This window comes from Taudactylus pleione, unplaced genomic scaffold (genome assembly GCF_031769625.1).
Source record: "Taudactylus pleione unplaced genomic scaffold, aTauple2 ptg000520l, whole genome shotgun sequence".
In the NCBI taxonomy this organism is placed as follows: domain Eukaryota; kingdom Metazoa; phylum Chordata; class Amphibia; order Anura; family Myobatrachidae; genus Taudactylus; species Taudactylus pleione.
Window position 1 is genome coordinate 6,805,456 of NW_028284922.1, and position 22,168 is coordinate 6,827,623.

Genomic DNA, 22,168 nt, shown 5'->3' on the forward strand with positions numbered 1-22,168 from the left:
GAAAGCCTTACTTCCATATTTGCTACATTGGAAAGAATGACACACAAAATACAACACAAGCAATAGTTCACAGTAATGCACTTATAATTCTGTGCAAAATTGTCACCATATTTTGGGATGGCCTTTGATCAAGTAGCTCATAATTTATTATGAGCGTATGCATTTAACACAAAACACTTTTTATTATTTAACTGAGGCATTAGACACCCCATAAAAATATAAAAAGTTAAGTGCGCATTTACAACTGAGCACAATGTTCTCCTTAGTTATGTATGGATTTTGATATAAGTAGCTCATATTATGAGCAGAACAATTTAACACAAAATACTTTTTATTATTTAATAATTGAGGCATTAGACACCCCATAAAAATACAAAAGTTAAGTGCGATTATACTTCTGTGCGCAATACTTTCCATATTTATGTATAGACTTTTATATACCTTGCTTATATTAGAAGCAGTTACTTCACCAAATAACACACCAAAACCTGTGCATATTATATTTAACATTTATTAATAAAATGTAATAAAATAATCATGTGTAACATATGTTTTATGTATAGTAAACATCACAAGATTTCTGTACATACTACACTCTGGACTATTGGTAGGAGTAAAGGGGCCTATCCATTACGCGACCTGAAGAACTGAACGACTAGCGTTCAGTCATTCAGGTCGCCGGGTGCGGTGCCCACACTGAACGGCGTTCACTGAACGTCATTCAGTGCAGGATCCCGACCTCCTATCTGGGAACATGTGGAACCTGACGATCGTCGTCAGGTTGAACAGCATGTTCCATAGATAGTCAGGGTCGGCAAGGACCCAGCGTGCACGCGCATCGCTGGTCCTTGCTGGCTATCCATTGGATGACTTTCTGAACAATGTGACTAAAACCTCCTGGTTTTGGTTGGATCATTGAAAAAGTCATGTAATGGATAGGCCTCTACTGTAGTTCTTTGTAAGTAGTACTAGAAGACAATGAATCTACAAATAGCTACCCTTTGTTTACATTATTAAATGTACTCTCTGAAAATGTTGATGGAGACTCTAGTTTTTGTATGCCCAAAAGAGGTGGGAGACTGAGCTTGCTGTGCGCTGCATACTGGAATGTAGGCACAAAAGATGTGGTGGACTGAACTTGTTGCACATACTGTGATGTAGGCCCGAACGAGGTGGGAGACTGAGCTTGTTGTGCATACTGGGATGTAGGCCCGAACGAGGTGGAAGACTGAGCTTGTTGTCCATACTGGGATGTACTGTAGGCCCAAATGAGTTTGGACGGTGCGCTTGTTGTGCAAAATGGGTGGAGGTGGCACCTGTGTTGGTGTGGAGCGGATTTCGCTCAATAGTTGAGCGAAAAAGTCACGGTTATCGCGACTGGCCCTTTCCTACACAGCTACCATTTGCGTTAGTAAATTGCTCTGCAATTCTCGTTCATTGCCATTGAATCGCTGCAGTCCAGCATCCTCTTGAGCCTGCCATTCCGAGTTCAGCTCACGTAGTCGTTCACACAGGATATTACTCATGGCTTTTGTAGCTGCCTTTATTTTGGTCTCCTTCTTTTTACGTGTTGGAACTGTGAAAACTGAAAACAAAAGAGAGAGAACATTAGGCATCACAAAAATGAAAATAATGATTGAAACACATGATTGAAAATGGGCCACAAACAAAAAGCAGCACTATCAACGCCTCCGTGCATGCGGTGACCGTGCACCTAATCATTAACAAGAAAACTGTTGATCAAAGTGCCCGATTCAGACCTGCTCACTAGATGCGTTTGCATGTAGCGAAAGTATGCAAATCCCACGATCGCACAGCAAGGCAGAAGCACGCCCACTATGTCTTGGCGTGCGATTGCGGTGTGTATGTAGGCGCCCAGCAGCCTGTCTTAAGATGCCCACTTATACACGTCATCTCCAGGATGTGTATGCAACCATCGGTAACATCAACTACCGACGGAAGCGTTCGCAACGCACTTGTGGCTGACCATACCCTACCGCAAGCACTGCAAGTGTTCCAGTGTAAATTTCAACCATATGACATGTACTATGATGCTACGTCTTAAATATGCACACCTCTGAAATGGCATTAAGACACTCAGGCACGTCTGCGTTCACACCACCACTCCACCGTTTCCATCGACCATCCCCTGTCTCTACCCACAAACGGCTGGTCCTGTCACTCATTCTAGCGAGGTGGCTATGTGCAGCGAGTGAACGCTTCCTGATCGCATGGACTAGTTCGTGCATGCGCACTACGATGTGTGCGCATGCGCAGAATGCAAACTTCGGCAGGCTGCGTGTGAACGCATCCTAGTGAGCAGGTCTGAATCGAGCCCAAAGTTCCATCAAAGTCGCGCTTATATGTGAAGAACAGCCACAATATTTACCAGAGTTTCAAACTATTTTATAGACAAAACCTACTATAAATTGCAAATCACATAGGTTAACGCTGCAATACATAGAGGTAATCGAGGTGAACTTACTGTTACTGCGTAGGGTGGGCTTGTTTCTCTGGGTGTGTGGCTAGAACTCTGAGCCCTGGCTCTGCGATGGTGCTGTCACATCTGTGGCGGTGCTTGGTTCCATGATGATGGTAGTAGATGACTCGTCATCAGGATCATCAACAAATAGGACCTGCGATGATGCCGGTCTCTGCTGGCTGCACTCAGCAGTTGATGAAGACATGCACTCTGTGTTGCAAACAGTGTGCCAGCATCACTTGATGAAGATAGGGCAAGGGGTTGCATAGTGCTGTGTGCCCAAAAATGGAACAGCACAAATCATATAAGGGGCACTCCGCCTTTCCCATACCACTGCGATTGCGGTCATGGACCTTTGTATATTGTTTCTTCAGGGACTTTAGTTTATTAAGAACTTGCTGCTGTGTCTGCACAATACCCTGCTAAACAGGATCTTTGCAACGTTGCCATAGATCATGGCATCCTTAACAGTGGGCCTGATTCAGACCCGGTCGCAAGCGCTGAGCGCTCGCAACCGGGTTGATGGTGGCCCACAGTGCATGCGCTCGACAGAGCCAGCTCCGTTGTGCGCATGCGCGAGACCCGGCTAGCGACGGGCAATCCGTTGCTCTGGGTCTCGCACCAAAGGGGGGCGAGCTGTCGATGTTGAGTGACAGCTCGCCCCCTTTGGTGGGCGGGCGGGCCAGGGGGGTGGCTGCCCAAACGGAGGCATTCCCATGTGAACGCCTGCTGTTTGGGGGCAGCCCCACAGACATCACAAGTGACATCTGTTAGAGCCGAAAGCTCTCTGGGGCTTGCGATGAACGAGACCCTACCACAAGGGTCTTGTCAAAAGCCCGATGGTTGCGATGGTCTTGACCATCGCAACCATCATCATGGCCGCTCGCTATAGCTGTGGGTGGTCACCCACAGCTATGCGAGCGGCCAAGAGGCTGCACCAAAAACAAAAAAAGCCCGGCCCTGATTCAGAGCGAGCACTCTGTCAGAGCGAGCGGCTCTGAATCAGGCCCTGTGCCTGTAATTTGAGCTTTTATTTCCTCCTCTCCCTTCACATGTAAGAGCTCCCGGACCTCCTCTGCCTTCCAATGAGACATGATTTGAAACCACCACTGGTATTCCTCTCCTCTGCCCACTCTGCCCTCCATCACTGCCACTCCTCTCCTGTCCCCTCTCCTCTCCAATGCACTGGCCTGCCTGTAACAATCACGTCTGTCTGCAGCATGTGCTGCGTCTCTCTCCCTCTACGGCTGCCGCTGATGCTGCGATCATCATGCAGCAGGCAGCCATAGCCGGCCAATCAGAAGCTGCTGGGTGCAGCCTGGGAGTAAAATTCCAGGGATTCACCATTCAAACTAGAGCAGGGTTGTCTTCCCGTCACTTAAGTCCAGGGAAATACCTTGGTCAATTGCAGGGGTGGCTACCCGGGAATGTACTTCCTGTGCCAACTATTATTTGTGTTTAAGATTAATATAGAAGGGAAGAACAATTAAATAATTTACAAATCTATGCAGGTATCCTTGTTTTGTTCAAGTCTTTCAGGCGTAAAGAGTGCTGAGGCCTTTTATACTAAAGATCTCAAAAAAGTTTGATTTGACTAACAGAGTTTGGAGCAAGATCTGTTGCTTTGGGCTTCTCTGCAGAGTTCGGTACATTGGGAAGTGATCTCTGATGTGCCTGCAGTGGGGTCCTTTTCCTCTCCACTGTGCTCCTTGCCATGTTCGATGCCACCATGACTGTATAGTAAAGTTTATGAGTTTCTGTATTTTCAAAGGCATTTCTTGCTCTGCAAAGGCAGCCTACACTTTTGCAGTTGAATTTTTTGTGTGGGCAATAATAGTGTTACTGACAGATGAAGATTTTGGGACCTTGTTTTGTATGAAGATGTCTGTTTCTCTGACATGATGTTAAAGTGTAGACGCTTGACCGTGTAGGGACTGCTATATTGCAGTATGCAGGTTACTGCGATGACAATGTAGCGGGTCTCTGAGAAGTCAGGGTCTTGGTGCTGTTAAGAAGGTGCTTGACTGCTGTATCACCATATGGAGGTGGATTTGTCTGTGAAGTCAAATGGCGGTACTCCTATTGCTGAATGGCCACTGTGTGCATAGTGTACTGTGTAGAAACTGCTGTCATACGCAGACAGCTGAGCAGGGCGTGTGGCAGATCTGTGATTCAGAATATATGTCCCACTTGCTGACAGCCAATGTTTTACTGTCCTGATCTCTCTATAAACTTCCCTATGGCCTGAGTATAAGTTGACAGACAGCATAAACACTCAGACTTTTCAATAAATCCAGTCTACTGTAGATGTGAAAATCTGGAGAATAGAGTTTATTGTAGTAGCAAGTAATTGTTGAATTCAATGGTAAAACTGAAATGCAAAACATAAAAACATACATGAGAAAGTGTACAGTGGAATAATGTACTAACAATATATAATACATTAAGAAAACAGGATTTTGAGCTTACAACAAATCTATGATAGCAGATATAAAGTTCTTATCATTAATGCTGTACAAAGGGTTGGATATATGCACCTCTTGCAGTGACCATGTGGAAACTAAAATGGAAACTGACATATCATCTACCCAGGGTGCATTGGGATGCTTCAACGTAGCCTGTAAAGCTCAAACCAAACAATTATCAGATTGACATTTAGGTGGAGCTTACACAGAAAAAATGCATACAACAATCATAAAATGATGCTGAAGGTATGACAGTGGTCACTGATGCTCTCTGTTTTATATGGTGATCACTTATGCTCTCTGCATTACATGGTGTTCTCTGATGCTATCTGTATTACATGGTGGTCAGTAATGTTCTATGCATTAAACTGAGGTCACTGTGATGTTTTCTGCATTATATGGTGGTCACATGCTCTATGTATTGTATGGTGGTCACTGATGCTCTGTGTTTTAAATGGTGGTTACTGTGATGTTCCTGGCATTATATGGTGGTCATACAGATAGATAGTGACACTATCTAATGGGGAGGGGGGGGGCAGAGCAGTCTTTTCCCCAGGTCAAAGAAAGCCTAGCATCACCCCTAACGTACATCCACTCTGCATCAGCCCCATAGTGCGAGTATATATGAACTTCTCCTGGCCAGATTTAAAGATGCTACAATTTAAGTAACACAGGCCTCCAATAATAAAGATGGTGTAATATTGGCCAAGTTATAGGATCTTTGGGTGTTATGATTCTGAAGCAGAGTCATGTTAAATATATATATATTTGATGCAGAAATAAAGCAGACCCGAGGTATAATAAAAGCATGAGGCATATAGGGGAGGATGTAAGCAGACAGCAGGAGATTACACTATTCCTGCCTATGTATTATGCCTTCTGTCAAAGCTGAATTCTAATTGTATTAAATTATTAAAACTAATAAAAAAAATTGCTAGCATGAATGTAAGAATCATAACCAAACACTTTAACCAGCCTGAAGTGCACTCTAGAACCACTTCTGTCTGTAAATAGGTAGTGATAGGCCCCATTTTAGTTGGCATATTTGCTGAACACGTATCTAGCATACTGTACATCTGGACCATTCATTGTGTTGTCATGGCTGCCTTCTAAGACTTGCTCCCTGTAGTATTGCTGTTCTCTCAATAGATTAGCTGGGATTAGCACATACTTGCCTACTTTTGAAAAAGCATTTCATGGAGATTGTGAAAGCACCACATGAGCGCGGCAGTAAAGTGGGCGTGTACTGCTAAATCCGAGAGGTGCGCCATAATACTGACTTACATCCAAATGTAAATGAGCCCCAGAGCAGTTAGTAAGATCTATTTGTTGATAAAAACACACTAAAACTTTTCAGAAACTGCATGTAACTATAGGGATGCAAGGAAATTATACTAATTATACTAATTATCCAATTATTTTTTTATATAACAGCTTCATATTGGGGATAAGGTGCAATCAGGGAGATTTCTAGACTCTTCAGGGAGTCAGGGAGATTGCTACTATTTCAGGGAGTCTCCCTGACAACCAGAGAGAGTTGGCAAGTATGGATTAGCAATGTCAGTAGCGTCACTCATGACACTGCTAGTTACTGGAAAGGCAAGAGGTAAAGTTTTGACACAGTAAGTGCCAGTCAGATATGCAGCAGTATGTTGGGGGGAGTCAGATATACCCAATTTATATAACGAAAGGCGGAAAAATATGTAATACTTGATTTATTTATTTTATTAACAGTTAGCGTCAGCGAATCTACGGTGCATCCGGAAAGTATTCACAACACTTCACTTTTTCCACATTTTGTTATGTCACAGCCTTATTCCAAAATGGAATAAATTCATTTTTATCATCAAAATTCTACACACAATACCTCATAATGACAACATGTAAAAAGTTTTTTAGATTTTTTTTTGCAAATTTAATAAAAAAAAAAAACGACTAAGAAATCACATATACATATATATTCACGGCCTTTGCCATGAACCTCAAAATTGAGCTCAGGTGCATCCTGTTTCCACTGATCATCCTTGAGATGTTCCTACAGCTTAATTGGAGTCCACCTGTGGTAAATTTAGTTGATTGGACATGATTTTGAGAGGCACACACCTGTCTATATAAGGTCCCACACTTGACAGTGCAAGTCAAAGCACAAACCAAGCATGAAGTCCAAGGAATTGTCTGTAGACCTCCGAGACAGGATTGTCTCGAGGCATAAATCTGGGGAAGGGTACAGAAAAATATCTGCTGCTTTGAAGGCCCCAATGAGCACAGTGGCCTCCATCATCTGTAAATGGAAGAAGTTTGGAACTACCTGGACTCTTCCTTGAGTTGGCCGGCCATCTAAACTGAGCGATCGGGGGAGAAGGGCCGTAGTCAGGGAGGTGACCAAGAACCCGATGGTCACTCTGTCAGAGCTATAGCATTCATCCGTGGAGAGAGGAGAACCTTCCAGAAGAACAACCATCTCTGCAGCAATCCACCAATCAGGCCTGTATGGTAGAGTGGCCAGATGGAAAAAAGCACATGGCAGCCCGCCTAAAGTTTTCCAAAATGCACCTGAAAGACTCTCAGAGCATGATGAGACAAAGATTGAACTCTTTGGAGTGAATGTCAGGTGTTATGTTTGGAGGAAACCAGGCACCGCTCATCACCAAGCCAATACCATCCCTACAGTGAAGCATGTTGGTGGCAGCATCATGTTGTGGGGATGTTTTTTATCGGCAGGAACTGGGTGACTAGTCAGGATAGAGGGAAACATGAATGCAGCAATGTACAGATACATCCTGGATGAAAACCTGCTCCAGAGCGCTCTTGACATCAGACTGGGGTGACAGTTCATCTTTCAGCAGGACAACAACCTTAAGCACACAGCCAAGATATTCAAGGAGTGGCTTCAGGACAACTCTGTGAATGTCCTTGAGTGGCCCAGCAAGAGCCCAGACTTGAATCCGATTGAACATCTCTGGAGAGATCTGAAAATGGCTGTGCACCGACGCTACCCATCAAACCTGATGGAGCGTGAGAGGTGCTGCAAAGAAGAATGGGCGGAACTGCCCAAAGATAGGTGTGCCAAGCTTGTGGCATCATATTCAAAAAGACTTGAGGCTGTAATTGCTGCCAAAGGTGCATCAACAAAGTATTGAGCAAAGGTTGTGAATACTTATGTACATGTGATTTGTGATTTCTTAGTTGTTTTTTTTATTAAATCACAAAAAAAACTTTTTACACGTTGTCATCATGGGGTATTGTGTGTAGAATTTTGAGGACAAAAGTGAATTTATTCCATTTTGGAATAAGGCTGTAACATAACAATATGTGGAAAAAGCGTTGTGAATACTTTCAGGATGCACTGTATGCTTTAAAATGTCTATTTTTTCATGATTTTAAATGTGAACAAACCTCTTGAATCTTTTTTTTATCTGCCAGCTGTTAACATGCATCAGGTACCAGCGAGCCCTGTCATGCCCAATTTTATTTGCTACCAGTGTATGCCAGTGCAGCCAGGGGGCACTGAAAAGTGGAATGTACCTGTAAAAAATTATCTTAAAATGTACACAAAGACATGCACTCCGAACACTGTGATATTTTATTTAAATAACACCCCCACACATGGCCGGCTCCAAGGGTTGGAGCACCCTGTGCTGGCCCTTAACAATGCACCCTTACATTTGGGGGGCATGGCCTAATTACCATAGAGCATGCCCCCTATGCGACGTTATTTGGAGGCGTGCCCGCATGGCACGCCTCCAAATAATGTCAGGCTGGGGGTAAAGCCCAGCACTCAGTCACTGGCTGAGCTTCCCCCAGCCCTCTCCCGTCAGTGAATGGATGCCGCGCGCATGCGCACGGCATCCATTCACACTCCGGGGTTCCGGCACCGCTGCATAGCTGTGGCGCTGGGGGTCCCCAACCTCCCGATTTGACCACCCGCGGGCCACTTTGAAATCGGGATGCTGGGGAGGGGTGCGTCCTCTACAGGTGGCGCCCCTGTGCGACCGCACTGGTCGAACACCCCTAGAGCCACCCTGCCCCCACACACAGCCATCTTTTACCCATTTATTAATTACGCAAATACAGTGGGTATGTCCTTTTTGGTCCATGTAGCATTCATGTCCTGACTTGACAAATAAAAAAAGATATTAGCGCCGCACAACTTGTCCATAAGGGACCCATTTGAAAATAACAGGCTTAAAGCTGGTAATTAATGGAATACGTCTGATTAGTCGATGGTGGCTGTTCCAAATTCTGATTTAGCATCGGCTTTGTGGTGGATTTTAGCTTATAAAATACAGTACAGTAACAGGTCTCTAATGCGCCCTGTGCCAGCCCCGCCCTCTAAACCTATGATGTCATGATGTCACACCTAAGTGGCAGGGCTGCTGACTCTGGAAAGTAGAGCAAATACCTGGAGCATTCTAAGGACAATCTGCGCAGCTCCACAAGCTGGCTGAAGGGAACCTGCAAGTTACATGGGCACCGAGAAGGAGGGGGGGGAGGTAGTAATTACCTGGGCCCAGGCTTATTAGAGGGCCCAAGCTGGGGCCTGGGTGTAATGTCAACTCCCTTCTCTTATCTGTCTGCTGCCCTAATGAGCTGCAGTGGGAGCAGGGAAACTGCTGCCATTGAGCAGCAGAAGCAGTCTCCTCTGCCGGTGGGGGAGGAGCAATTACACTGATTGCGCCCCTTCCCCCCCAAAAAAAAATTGTGCCAGGCTGAGAAGCTGACTGCACCCCCCTTCCCAGTGCATATTTTTTCTTTTTTCTATTGGGGCGTGGCCATGCCTCCCATGATTAGACCATGTCCCCTCAATAGTACTGGGGCCCGGGTCGGCTCACTAAGGCCCTGGGTGCCATGTAGCTTCAATGGTACCCCCACACTGCTCTGCGCTCTGTACAGTGGCACCATTTGTACACCCCTAGTTACGGCCCTGAGTAAATCGGTTAGATACAAAACTGCCAGAAAATTTAGACCCAAGAATGCAGGCGCCATATCCTAACGTGGTTGTAATGCCACTTAAAGCATTTTAACTGTGTAAATTTAAACATGCTGGTAAAGCGCCATGTTTACATATATAATGCCCGCGTAGCGTGAGAGTAGCTGAGATACTGACGCAGGCTTTCTCTTGTCGACACATCACTGTTGACATATTAACTGCCAACATGACTGGGTACTGAAAAATAACTAACTAGTCTCAATTAACAGTACAAACACTTTTATCACATAAAGGAGTTTAAGTATATTGTCTGTATATTACTTGAAATATTAGTGACTGTGTACAGGGAGTGTTAATTGTATAATTCTAAAGCTGGGTACACATCTAGCAGATATAGCTGCAGAAGGTGGTTGTTTATACACACTGAACAACCATCATCTTCCATCTGTCAGCGGGTCCTGCTGGTCGGGGGTCGCACCGCGTCCCCCTCCATTGGCAAACGCAGGTTTTTGAAAGGGGGGTTTCCACATAATTTATTACAGAACCAATTACATAAAAGTCTAACCAGAATAAGCCTGCAACATACACTTTATTGTGTCATTCAAGTGTTTTAAGATAAATAACAATAAATAATATTGTTAATAATAATATTAATAAAAACAAGGCATTTGGGCATAAAACTTGCTCATGCACAATGTGTAACAGTATGTACGAACAGAATTTAAACTACCAGTGCAATTTCAACATTTGAACTAAACGTAAAGTAATTTAACAGTACTTTAAATGTCAATATGTCCCAGTTCCATTCTACGGTTATGGAGGCCAATAACTGCCATCATCATCTGCACTTGTTACACTCAAGCCTCCTGCCACCTATCTTTCCAGCATTGTGCCGCATGTCTGTCCACTGCCTGTTGCTATGTGTCACTCCAACCTCTTGCTACCTGGGTCCACATGTGTCTCCTTCCACCGCCCCCCCCCCCCCCCCCAGTGCCCCAGCCTCATGACCACTGTCCCTACCAGCCTCCTGTGTTCCTTGCAGTCTCCTGTGTCCCCTCCTGCCTCCTGTGTCCCTTCTAGCCGCCTGTGTCTCTTGCAGCCTCTTGTGTCCTCCCCTGCCTGCGGTGTCCCTTGTCTCTTGTGTTCCCTCCCTGCCTCCTATATCCCTTGCAGCCTCCGGTGTCCCTTGCAGTCTCCTGTGTCCACTCCTGCCTCCTGTGTCTCTTGCAGCCTCTTGTGTCCCTCCTGCCTGCTGTGTCCCTTGTCTCTTGTGTCCCTTCCCTGCCTCCTGTATTCCTTGCAGCCTCCGGTGTCCCTTGCAGTCTCCTGTGTCCCCTCCTGCCTCCTGTGTCCCTTGCAGCCTCTTGTGTTCCATCCTATCTCCTATGACCTTTCCAGTCTCCTGTGTCCCTTGCAGCCTCTTGTGTCCCCTCCTGTGTCCCTTGCAGCCTCTTGTGTCCCCTCCTGTGTCCCTTGCAGCCTCTTGTGTCCCTTCCTGCCCCCTGTGTCCCTTGCAGCCTCTTGTGTCCCTTGCAGCCTATTGTGTCCTGTCCTGCCTCCTATGTCCCTTCCAGCCTCCTGTGTCCCTTGCAGCCTCTTGTGTCCCCTCCGCTGCACAGGCGATCACAGCTTCTACAGTCTTTGAGTGCTGTGGCTTGGTAAGGTGGACCAGAGGAGGCAGAACAAAGTCCCGCCCCATTCTGACCCACTTTAACCCCTGATTAGCTGTGATAAATCGGCGGCTAGGGGGTGTTTCTAGGTACTCGGAACCCCCCCCCCTGTGTGCGCATGTGCCCTCCCTGCAGCTGCAAGTGTACGGGAGGTCGGCTGATCGACCGTAGAAACAGCGTGATGCCCCCAATATATCTGCAAATATATCTGTCATCAGCTATGCAGCACAGCCGAGGCGATATGTCTGTGAACTATGTAAATCGCAGACATATCACTTATACACACCGGCCGACAGTCACCCAACATTGGCTGATCAATTGATCGGCCAATATATCTGCTAGTGTGTACCCAGCATAATAATTTTAATTATGTGTCTTGTAATATAATGCAGTAGATAGTAAAATAGAATCAGCATGAATGACCACCGGCTGTAAGCGGGCAGTTCAAAACCCGACGCCGGCAGGCCAGCAACAGTGGAAATCCCGACAGGGGATTTAGGTAAATATCTCTAACCCTACCCCCCCTAACCCTAACCCTCCCTTAGGGGTGCCTAACCCTAACCTCCTCCCCTACTGCCTAACCCTAACCCCCCCAAGTGCCTAAATCTAACCACCCCTTCCCCGCAGCCTAAATCTAAGTCTCCCGGGGGGGTGCCTAACCCTAACCTCCCCCAGGGGGGGCCTAACCCTAATGCCCCCTTCCCCTAGCCTAACCCTCCCCCCCACGGTATGCCGGACGTCAGGCTCTCGGTGTAGGTATAATAACAGGTGTCAGGATTTCGGCGCCTGTCATAAGTACCCTGTCGGGATTTGACAGTCGGGAAGCCAGCAGTCGGCATTTCGACCGTCGGTTTCCTGACTGCATCCCAGTAAAATGTAACTGACTACACAACAATTTTATCTCGATCATTATAGAGTGTAATGTAACAAATTTTGCTTGAGATTATCAAAGATAGAATCACAATAAGAAAGCCAGGCACATAATGACATACTGAGAGTAGAGCTTTGATAAAGGTAAATCTAGCCAGCAAAAACAGATGTATGAATATTTATAAACCATCCATAGAATAGAACCAAAATAAAAACCAAAATACTAATAAAGGTTATCACAGTCCAGTTTTACTAAACTCGTAATAAAGCCAAATGCACTGGCAGGTAAAATATTAAAATAAATTGTTTTCAATTTTATAGCCATGGACAAGGACTTAATTTAAACAGGTATCTGTAATCAAATAAAACAGCACGTATCAATTGTGTAGCACTAATTAAAGCATTAAACATACCGTACAGTGGAGAATTACTGTTACAATAGCAATTAAACACAGTCATTTTAAGATAATGATCTTTATACATTGCAGTCTTTTTGCTGGAGGATAGATACAATAAAAGTAAGATGCAGCATAAATAAATATATACGCAATATATTTCATTTTGTTTACACCTACACTTGTTGAGAATAAAAACAGTAATATTGCACTATAGTGCGTTTATGCAGTTCACAGAATTATATTGTTATGATATCCTTTACAATCCTTCATTTTTAAGGGGTGGTTACAATTTTGCTTTGAATGCATACTTTTCTTATATAGTGCTTGGAGAATTTATCATTAAATATATTGCATGGCTTCATGTCTGAGCACAGGTGACAGGTCCTATAGTCAATCTTTTATGAAAGAGCTGTCTGATTACGTGTTGACTTGTATCCACTCTAATAGTAGCAAATGCAGTAATGTTTACTGATGCAGGAAAATCCTGGGTCATCAGGATTATCCGAGTAAGGAAAATGGCTTTATTATCTTATCAGGACTGACAGGGTTAACCAGTGCAGTTATGGGATATACAGTGAGGCAGGATGTAGCTCCCATTCTGTGCAGCACTCACTGTTTCCCTTTCATCACACAATTCTACTGAAACTAAGAGATGCTCTTGAAAAACATCCCGCAATTAGGTCTTAATTGCAGGTACACTGAGCTCTTCTCTAAGGACTGGTTAGTTACCACATGTGTTAACCATTTACAGTACATCTCAACGCATGTATCAGGATCTATCTGGGACGGATGTGAAGGGAAATTGAGGGGTACAATGTAGATGATAGTTAAGATATTTTCAGGGCCAGCCTGAGCTAAAATTTTTTGGTAAGTGTAAATAATATTTTGGCGCCAACCCCCCTCAATGTAGTTTTGCAGGCAGCGAAGAAGTGCATCTGAAAAATTTAAGGGAGTGTGCTCTCATGGGAAAAGACCAGTTTTAGTGCCCCTTACACATTATTCCCACAGTAGTAGTGCCCCTTACACATTATGTCCACAGTAGTAGTGCCCCTTACACATTATTCCCACAGTAGTAGTGCCCCTTACACATTATACCCACAGTAGTAGTGCTCCTTACACATTATGCCCACAGTAGTAGTGCTCCTTACACATGCCCACAGTAAAGTGCCCCTCAGTGGCAAACGCAGGATTTCTAGAGGGGGGTTTCCAAATGCTTGATTTTAGAGCGAGTTTGGCCGGTCCATGAAGAGGGCATAATTAGCACTTATCCAGCTTTAATATGTTACATACAAAGTATATTGTGTTGTATAGTTCCAACATATACAGGACCAGCGATCACAGTATGGCATTAGATATGACAATAGGTCCATCTTGTCTGAGCAGAATGTTTTTTTCAGATGTGGGCACCATTCCTGAGCACTGGAGCAAGTCCGGGAGTCTGGGGTAACAGCAGAAGAACTTAGCACTGCCCTTGACATATATGTACATATCGGTCTCCTTATGTACTGGATAGTGTATTATTATACAGTATTAATAATTAGTCCTATAGATGGTCTATAGCAGTGCACCCCCAACAGTGCATGTTTTCCACATCTCCTAGTTGGTGCACAGGTATATTTATTACTGGCTGACGCATTTTAAAAGTTCCACAGTTGGTGCTCATCATTTCATTTGTGATACTGAGAAGAACATGCAGCACTAGTAACATTCTATTATATTACTATTGTGGTCATGGTGTGTGCTGGGGAGGGGGGTTTCCAGGCAGATGGAAACCCCCCCTGCATTTGCCTATGCCCCTTACACATTATGCCCATGGTACTAGTGCTCCTTACACATTATGCGAACAGTAGTAGTGCCCCATACACATTATGCCCACAGTAGTAGTGCCCCTTACACATTATACCCACAGTAGTAGTGCCCCATACATATTATTCCCACAGTAGTAGTGCCCCTTACACATTATGCCCACAGTAGTAGTGCTCCTTACACATTATGCCCACAGTACAAGTGCCCCTTACACATTATGCCAACAGTAACAGTGCCCATTACACGTTATGCCCACAGTAGTAGTAGCAGTGCTCCTTACACATTATGCCCACAGTAGTAGTGCCACTTACTCATTATGCCCACAGTAGTGGTGCCCCTTACATATTTTGCCAACAGTAATACTGTAGTGCTCCTTACACATAATGCCCACAGCACTACTGCCCCGGACGTATTATTCTCACAGTACTACTGCCCCATACACATTATGCCCACAGAAATAATAAACTCACCCTGGTGTGCCCCCCTGGAGACTCGCACAGCAGGCAGTGTTGCTGGATCCGGTGTCCGGCACCTCACCGTACTACACTACAGTGAAGAAACTCAAAATAAACTACAACTCCCAGCAGTCTTTGCTGCCCAACAGCAAGGGCTGCTGTAAGCTTTAGTTTCAGTGTATTCACTGTAGTGTGGTGCAGTGCCGGACAACTGTGTGAGTCTCCGGACCAGGCAGGAGAGTTTCTTATTTGCCTGTCGCAGGCCGTGGCCTGGTCAGGGCACCATCCACTATGTGGTGCCCTACTCAGCTGTGTAACCAGCGTATAGGCAAAACCGGCCCTGAATATTTTAGGCATGGACTCCTAAACTGATATAAACCTTTATTTTGAAATCAGGCCCACCGATCTGATTGCTAGGTCCTAAGATGCAGCATTAGATCACCATCACGACATTCGGTGATGATAGCCGCAGTCATTGCCCATCTGGGGATGCAATCGGGAAATCGGCTGACATGATCCCAACAGCCAGCTTCCCGACTGCTTTATCCCGGCACGGATTAAATGACAAGCATCTATAGCTAGACGCCTGTCATTTTCCCGACGCCGGGAGCCAGGCACCCGGCATCCCGATGGAAGGGATGCTGGGTGCCACGAACGGACAGCCACGGGGGGAGAGGGTTAGGTTTAGTGCACCCAGGGGGGACTTAGGGTTAGGCTAAGGGGAGGGAGGGTTAGGCTACGGGGAGGGAGGGTTAGGGTTAGGCACCTTCCGGGGGGACAGGGTTAGGCATCCACCCGGGGGACTTAGGTTTAGGCAGTGGGGAAGGGGGGGTTAGGGTTAGGCACTTACAGGGGGGATTAGGCGGTATTTCATACCGATTCCCCCATCTGAGTATGCTTAAGCTTACTCAGAATGGGCATGGAACTGCTCAGCCATGGACAGGAAATCTGCATCAGAAGAAGAAGACCCTGGCACTAGCAAGTTGACAAAATGGGGGCAACACACCTCCTCGCCACCCCCAAAAGGTGCTGCAGCTTTGGGGGCTCTGCGAGCGACCTTGCAGGACCCATTCTGCACAAGCACAGAAAGGATCATGTGCATGAGCAGTTCCCCTGCCATCAAAGATGTATGCTAACCATTGGGTTTGCGTACATCTCTGAATCAGGCCCAGTATATCAGCTTTTAGTTAATAGACAAATGAAATATAATTTTGAGGAGATCTCATTGTCATACTCCTATCCAAAGATTAGGGAGTACAAACCCAAATTATTTTAAGAAACAAATTTAGTTTTTCACAATTATGAGAACATTATTTCTTTACAAGGATCTTACTCATCAGGAACCTACAGTATTTTGCTAAAGAGAGTGACATTGTCAGGGGTAAATATGTATATTTTATCGGAATCTTTGGTTAAACGTTTGTATGCAGTTTAACAAACTTGGGATTTTTTCGGCATCAATTACTGTATATCAATGTTTCAAATCTCGGTCCCTGTATTCATCCTATGCTTCTGTTTATGCCATACTGTATCATGGATGTCTTTGGCTGAGCTACCACTTGAACTATATAAGCATTTGAGTTGAAAAATGATTATACGGACAAAGCTGCAGAGGAATATACAACTAATGGAGCGTACACACGGTCAGATTTGTCAGACTTGTCAGATTTGTCAGATGAACGACTGAACGATTAAACGATTTGAACGATTTGACCAAAGTTTTGAACGATTTGAACGATTTGAACGATTGAACGATTTTTAACTGCATTAAAATGAATGGAATCGTCCAAGTCTGACTGCAAACCCATCAGATGTCAGATATCGTTATCTGACAAACGGGAACGCGCATCGTTGATCGTCCATCGTTCAGGCATGTCAGATATGAACGATTTTCCATCAGATATGAACGACTGAACGATTTTTAAATCGTTATCGTCCATATCTGAAGAAAAAATCTGATCGTGTGTATGCAGAGAAATAATTAATTGAAGGTCAAGCTAAAATTCCACATTTGCATTCTTTTAGATACTTGGTTCAATTAAACAAATTTCCAAGACAACTTATACATTCAGGACTGTGAGGATTAATTACAATTATCCAGTATATACTCCCCTGGGTGGTTAGAGATATTTTATGGTGATTATTAAACCATTTGTTTGTATACAACTCACTGGTGTTCCAATTCCCACTGTGGAGTTTGCTGTGTTCATCCAAACGTGTACATTATTTAAATGTTATCAATGTTTTCACCCCAAGTTGGTTTGACAAATCTCCTCTGATTTTCCCAAAGCAAATGAGTGGTTTAAACCTCCAAAAGTTAGACTGATAGCAACAAGCAAGCACCTTATATGGGCAATTACGCTCATACTGTATAAGGTGCCATCTGCTTCCACAACATTACTGTTGGGCCTATTGGAACATCTAATGTGTCAAATCCCACAGGAATTTGGATGTGATGCAGATGGCTCAAACAGTGAAAGGATTTGTCATAACAGGCCTTGAACCATAATCTGATATTCAATAATGCATCTTGTAGGATGATGGTGTGAGTGCACTTTGAAAAAAGATATTGGATAAGCAGGAGAAGAAAGTCTATACCTTGGAGTGTTTCTTAAGAAGTGGCAGAGACACATCTGAACCATCTCTGAAACATTTACTAGTGTTTTGCAGAGCAGACTGTTCTCTCAGCCATCCCATTTGATTGTGGGTATCGAGGGCTGCTGGTAGTGTGTGTGTTTTGCCCCATTGAGTTGTGAAATGTAGGAATTGAGGACCTTATTCAGAGTCGGTCGCAAGCGCCGATGCACTCGTAACCGACTCGATGGTTAGTCCTGCGCACGCGCAGTGGCCGCACTGCGCGTGCGCATGCCCCGGAGCGACAGAGAAACTCTGTCACTCTGGAGCTCGTTACCAAATGGGTGGCTGTCGATGTTGACAAATGGGCGGCTGTCGACAGCTTGCCCTGTTTGGTAGGCGGGCCGGGGGGGGGTAGTTTGCAAAAAGGAGGAATTCCTTAACGAACGCCTACCTTTTTGTGGGCGGCCGCAATTACATCATCAGTGATGTCAGTGGGGAGCTTCCTGCTCCATCAGAGCAGAGAGCTTCCTGGGGATTACGAGTGCCAAGATCCAACCTTAGGGTCTCGTCGTAAGCCCCGATGGTCGTGATGGTGATCACCATCGCGACCATCAACCTGGTTGGTCGTTAAGCTGTGAGTGGTAACCCACAGCTTAGCTATCGACAAGGAGGCGGTCGTTCAGGATGCAAGTGGCTGCCCTGATTCAGAGCGACTGCTTGCAACTAACGACCGCCTCTGAATGAGGTCCTGAGTGCTCATGAATTGCATGGCATTGTCTGTGAGGAGCTGTAACGGTATCCAAATTACAGAGAAGTGTTTTTTCAGCTTATTGATGAGTGTGTTGCTTGTAAGGTTAGGTAGATAATCCATTTAGCACCAGCCAGAATCTAAATCTAGCACATTCTGTAAGGTGACTTAACATGGTGAGTCCAAAGAGCATTGCAAGGAGCTCAAGCAGCAGCAACTTGTTCAAGATCAACCGACATAGAAGGCTGGAATAGAGCATTCTTAGCCCTGTGCTTAGTGGCTCCACACCCTAGGTAGCACGAATATCAACAATACTAAGTAATAATATCGCAGGGTAATTACCACAGAGCAGCGTGCACTGCATACAATAACAGAATATGATTGCATATACGGTAAGTGCAACTACATAAAATAGTGGCAATCACAAACAACAGATATATTGTTAGATGGTATACAGTAGCAATAAACTCAGATACACATGCAGCTGGTAGTATGGAATTGCAACATTACATATAATGCAGAATGGAATAGCAATATATTAACCAGCATGTGTTTTGAAGAGTATAATAGCAGCAAGAGATATATACATTTATTGCAGGATGGAATAGCAAAAGTACACAACACCAATGGCTTGCAGAGTGGATTTGCAGCACAATGAATGTTCCAGGTATACTTGCAACAGGTACAGGTAATGCAAGGCAGAGCCAGAACAGGAACTAGGAATACCAAATAGCAGATACAGGAACAGGGACTGGATTGGCTAGACATCCACAAGAAACTATCTCCGATGAGGCAGGAACGGGCTGGCTGCCCTATAACAGAAGTCAGAGCCAATCCTGTGTGAGAATACGAGACCAGCCTTTGGTTCAGTAATTACCACTAGGAGCAGCTGAGTGCTGCATGTTCACAGAGGCTTCCCAGCTGGGAGCAATCAGCCTGGACCAAACCTCACTGTGGCTATATTTGCATGTTAACCCTTTCAAAGATTAAAGGATTAAAGAACCCCCAGACCCGGGTTTATCTGGGAACTCCCTGAAGAATGCTTCCTTTAAAATGTCTGTATGCAGATGTCTTCCGGGACACATGATCTTTCCTTTGGTCCATATCCCTTCCAGTGTACCAAGAAATTAACTTGTCCATGGACATATTTGGAATTCAGGATATTTTTCCACAATGTACTCTTGATGGCCTTGGATCAATACTGGAGATGGTCTATTAGGCCAGACAGACTTGAATTTCTTGGACACCAACACTGGTTTCAGCAGAGAACAATGGAAGGTGTTGAATATCTTAAAGGATTTAGGTAGCTTGAGATGGAAAGCCACTGCATTCACTTTTTTGATGATTTGAAATGGTCCAATGTATCTGGGACCAAACTTTACAATGGTTGTCAAAGTTTAATGTTCTGGGTGGACAACCATACTTTGTCGCCCACTTTAAAAGTACACGGTCTGCAAAGTCTATCTGCAAAGACTTTTTGGCGGAATGAAGCCTTGTTTAGAGCAGAATGTACTTTCTACCTGATAACTTTGATACGAGAAGTCATGTGTACATGTATACTGCACCAGGCATTACTTAGGAAAATTAATGTGTTCTTGGATGATATCCATAGATGCAAACAAATAAAGAAACTTTAGTGGATAAATGACATGCATTGTTATAAGTGAACTCTGCCAGCTGTAAATGCTCCACCCAGTCATTTTGAAACTTAGACATGTAACATCTCAGATATTGTTCTAATGACTGATTTACTCATTCTGTCTGACCATTCGACTGTGAGTGGTATCCAGACAACAAACTCAGTCTAATTCCTAGTGTTGAAGCAACCAATTTCCATGACTGGACGATGAACTGGGTAGCCCTGTGATACACATGTCCACTGGTAAGCCATGCAAATTAAAGATATGCAGCCATGCAAATTAAAGATATGCTTGATAAACATGAAGCAAGTTTTTTGGCAGAAGGAAACTTGGTCAGTGGGACAAAATGAGCCATCTTGCTGAAGTGGTCCACCACAACTCCAATTGGTATCACAAATGGAGTATCTGGGCAATACAACAATAAAATCCATTGAAATATGCGACCATAGTTTGGTTGGAACAGCCAAAGGCATGAGTTGTCCAACAGGAAGTGTTTGAGGACTTTTATTCTTGGCGCAAACTTCACACACTTGAACAAATTTTTTGATATCCTGAGTAATGGTGGGCCACCATACTGAACGGGACAAGAACCCCAATGTTCTTGAATTACCATTACATTATTGGCATGGAATTCTGACAAAATGAAACCCCTCAAACATTCAGGTATATACAAATGTCCTTCTGGAGTTTCTGCTGGAGCTTGTGGTTTCATAGCTTGAAGTTGAGTGAAAAAATTTTGGGTTAAGCTAGCATGTGTAGACATTACAGGAATAATCGGCATCTTTGACATCACTGTCTCGTGTTAACAAATGAAGCTGCGTTACAATGCATCTACTTTGACATTTTAGACGCGGGTCTATAGGTGATGGCAAAATCGAATTGAGTAAAGAATAGAGCTCAACATGCCTGTCTGGAGTTCAATCTCTTAGCTGATTCAATGTACAGCAGCTTCTTGTGGTAAGTGATGACCGTAATTGTATGTTTAGCCCCCTCCAGCCAGTTTCTCCAATCTTCGAAGGCCAATTTGACAGCCAACAGCTCTTGATTACCTACATCATAATTTGTCTCTGCAGAAGAAAATATTTGGGACAGAAATGCACACAGATGTAATTTATTATCCACTGGATCCATTTGGGATAGAATAGCTCCCACACTGACTTCTGAGGCCTCTATCTCAACCACGAAGGGTAATTCAGGATTTGGATGGCGAAGAACCAGGGCCAAGACAAAGGCTTGCTTTAAGGTTTCAAAGGCATGTATAGCTTGTGAGGACCACTTGGCAGTATCAGCTCCCATTTTCGTCAAAGCAGTGATTGGAGCAGTCAGTACAGAAAAAAAAATGGATGAACCTCCTATAGTAATTTGCAAAGCCTAGAAACCTTTAGATGACTTTCAGATTCGTGGGCTGTACCCAGTAGATAGTGGATTGAAGTTTACTCGGATCCATAGAAAATACTCCAACAGAAAAAGGTAACATTGTTCTAAGAATTAATAACCTGCAAAGTAGGCAAATTGCTGGGCGGCTCCATTACTTTTGCCAGGCAGCAAGAACGATAGGAGAAAACAGCTTGTATAATTGGGCACAGTGCTAGGGTTAAAAACGTAAAGTTCTGGTATAATGCTAATCATATATAATAATCAACACTGTCAGTGTTGTCTTGTGGAGGCAGTGCTGATATAATCAATATGCGGGGGCACTGCTAGCATAATCACAGGCTGGGCACTGCTGGGATGAGATTTGGGAAATGCTACTTAGATTAGAGAAAAATTATACTTTGTCTGGAAATCAATTTAGTCTTAATCCAAGTTTAAGAAAGTGTTTCAGACACTTAAATGTATACTCAAGAATGTGTATTGCATTTTATACAATGTATAAAATGTTATGATGCACCTCTTCTCTATGTCTCTGGTTTAAAAGATTTGTCCCCGATCAACTGACATTTCTCAATAAATATCCTTATTTATATGCAATGTGACTTTAGACTTATTGAAGATGAGTATTTACAATAAAGTACAGTTGCATTATTATATGATTAAGTGTCATGCAATGCTGGGAGGTGGTTACCTAGAATTAGCCATGAAAAGAATACATAGGAAATCACAAACTATTTTTGTACCTGACCTACA

General features: G+C 44.2%; 1 pseudogene; it reads right to left on the reverse strand.

Annotated features, from left to right (window-relative positions):
• Nucleotides 1-994: 994 nt before the first annotated feature.
• LOC148501322 (uncharacterized) lies at nucleotides 995-2,811 on the reverse strand (annotated as a pseudogene).
• Between the last annotated feature and the right edge of the window lie 19,357 nt (nucleotides 2,812-22,168).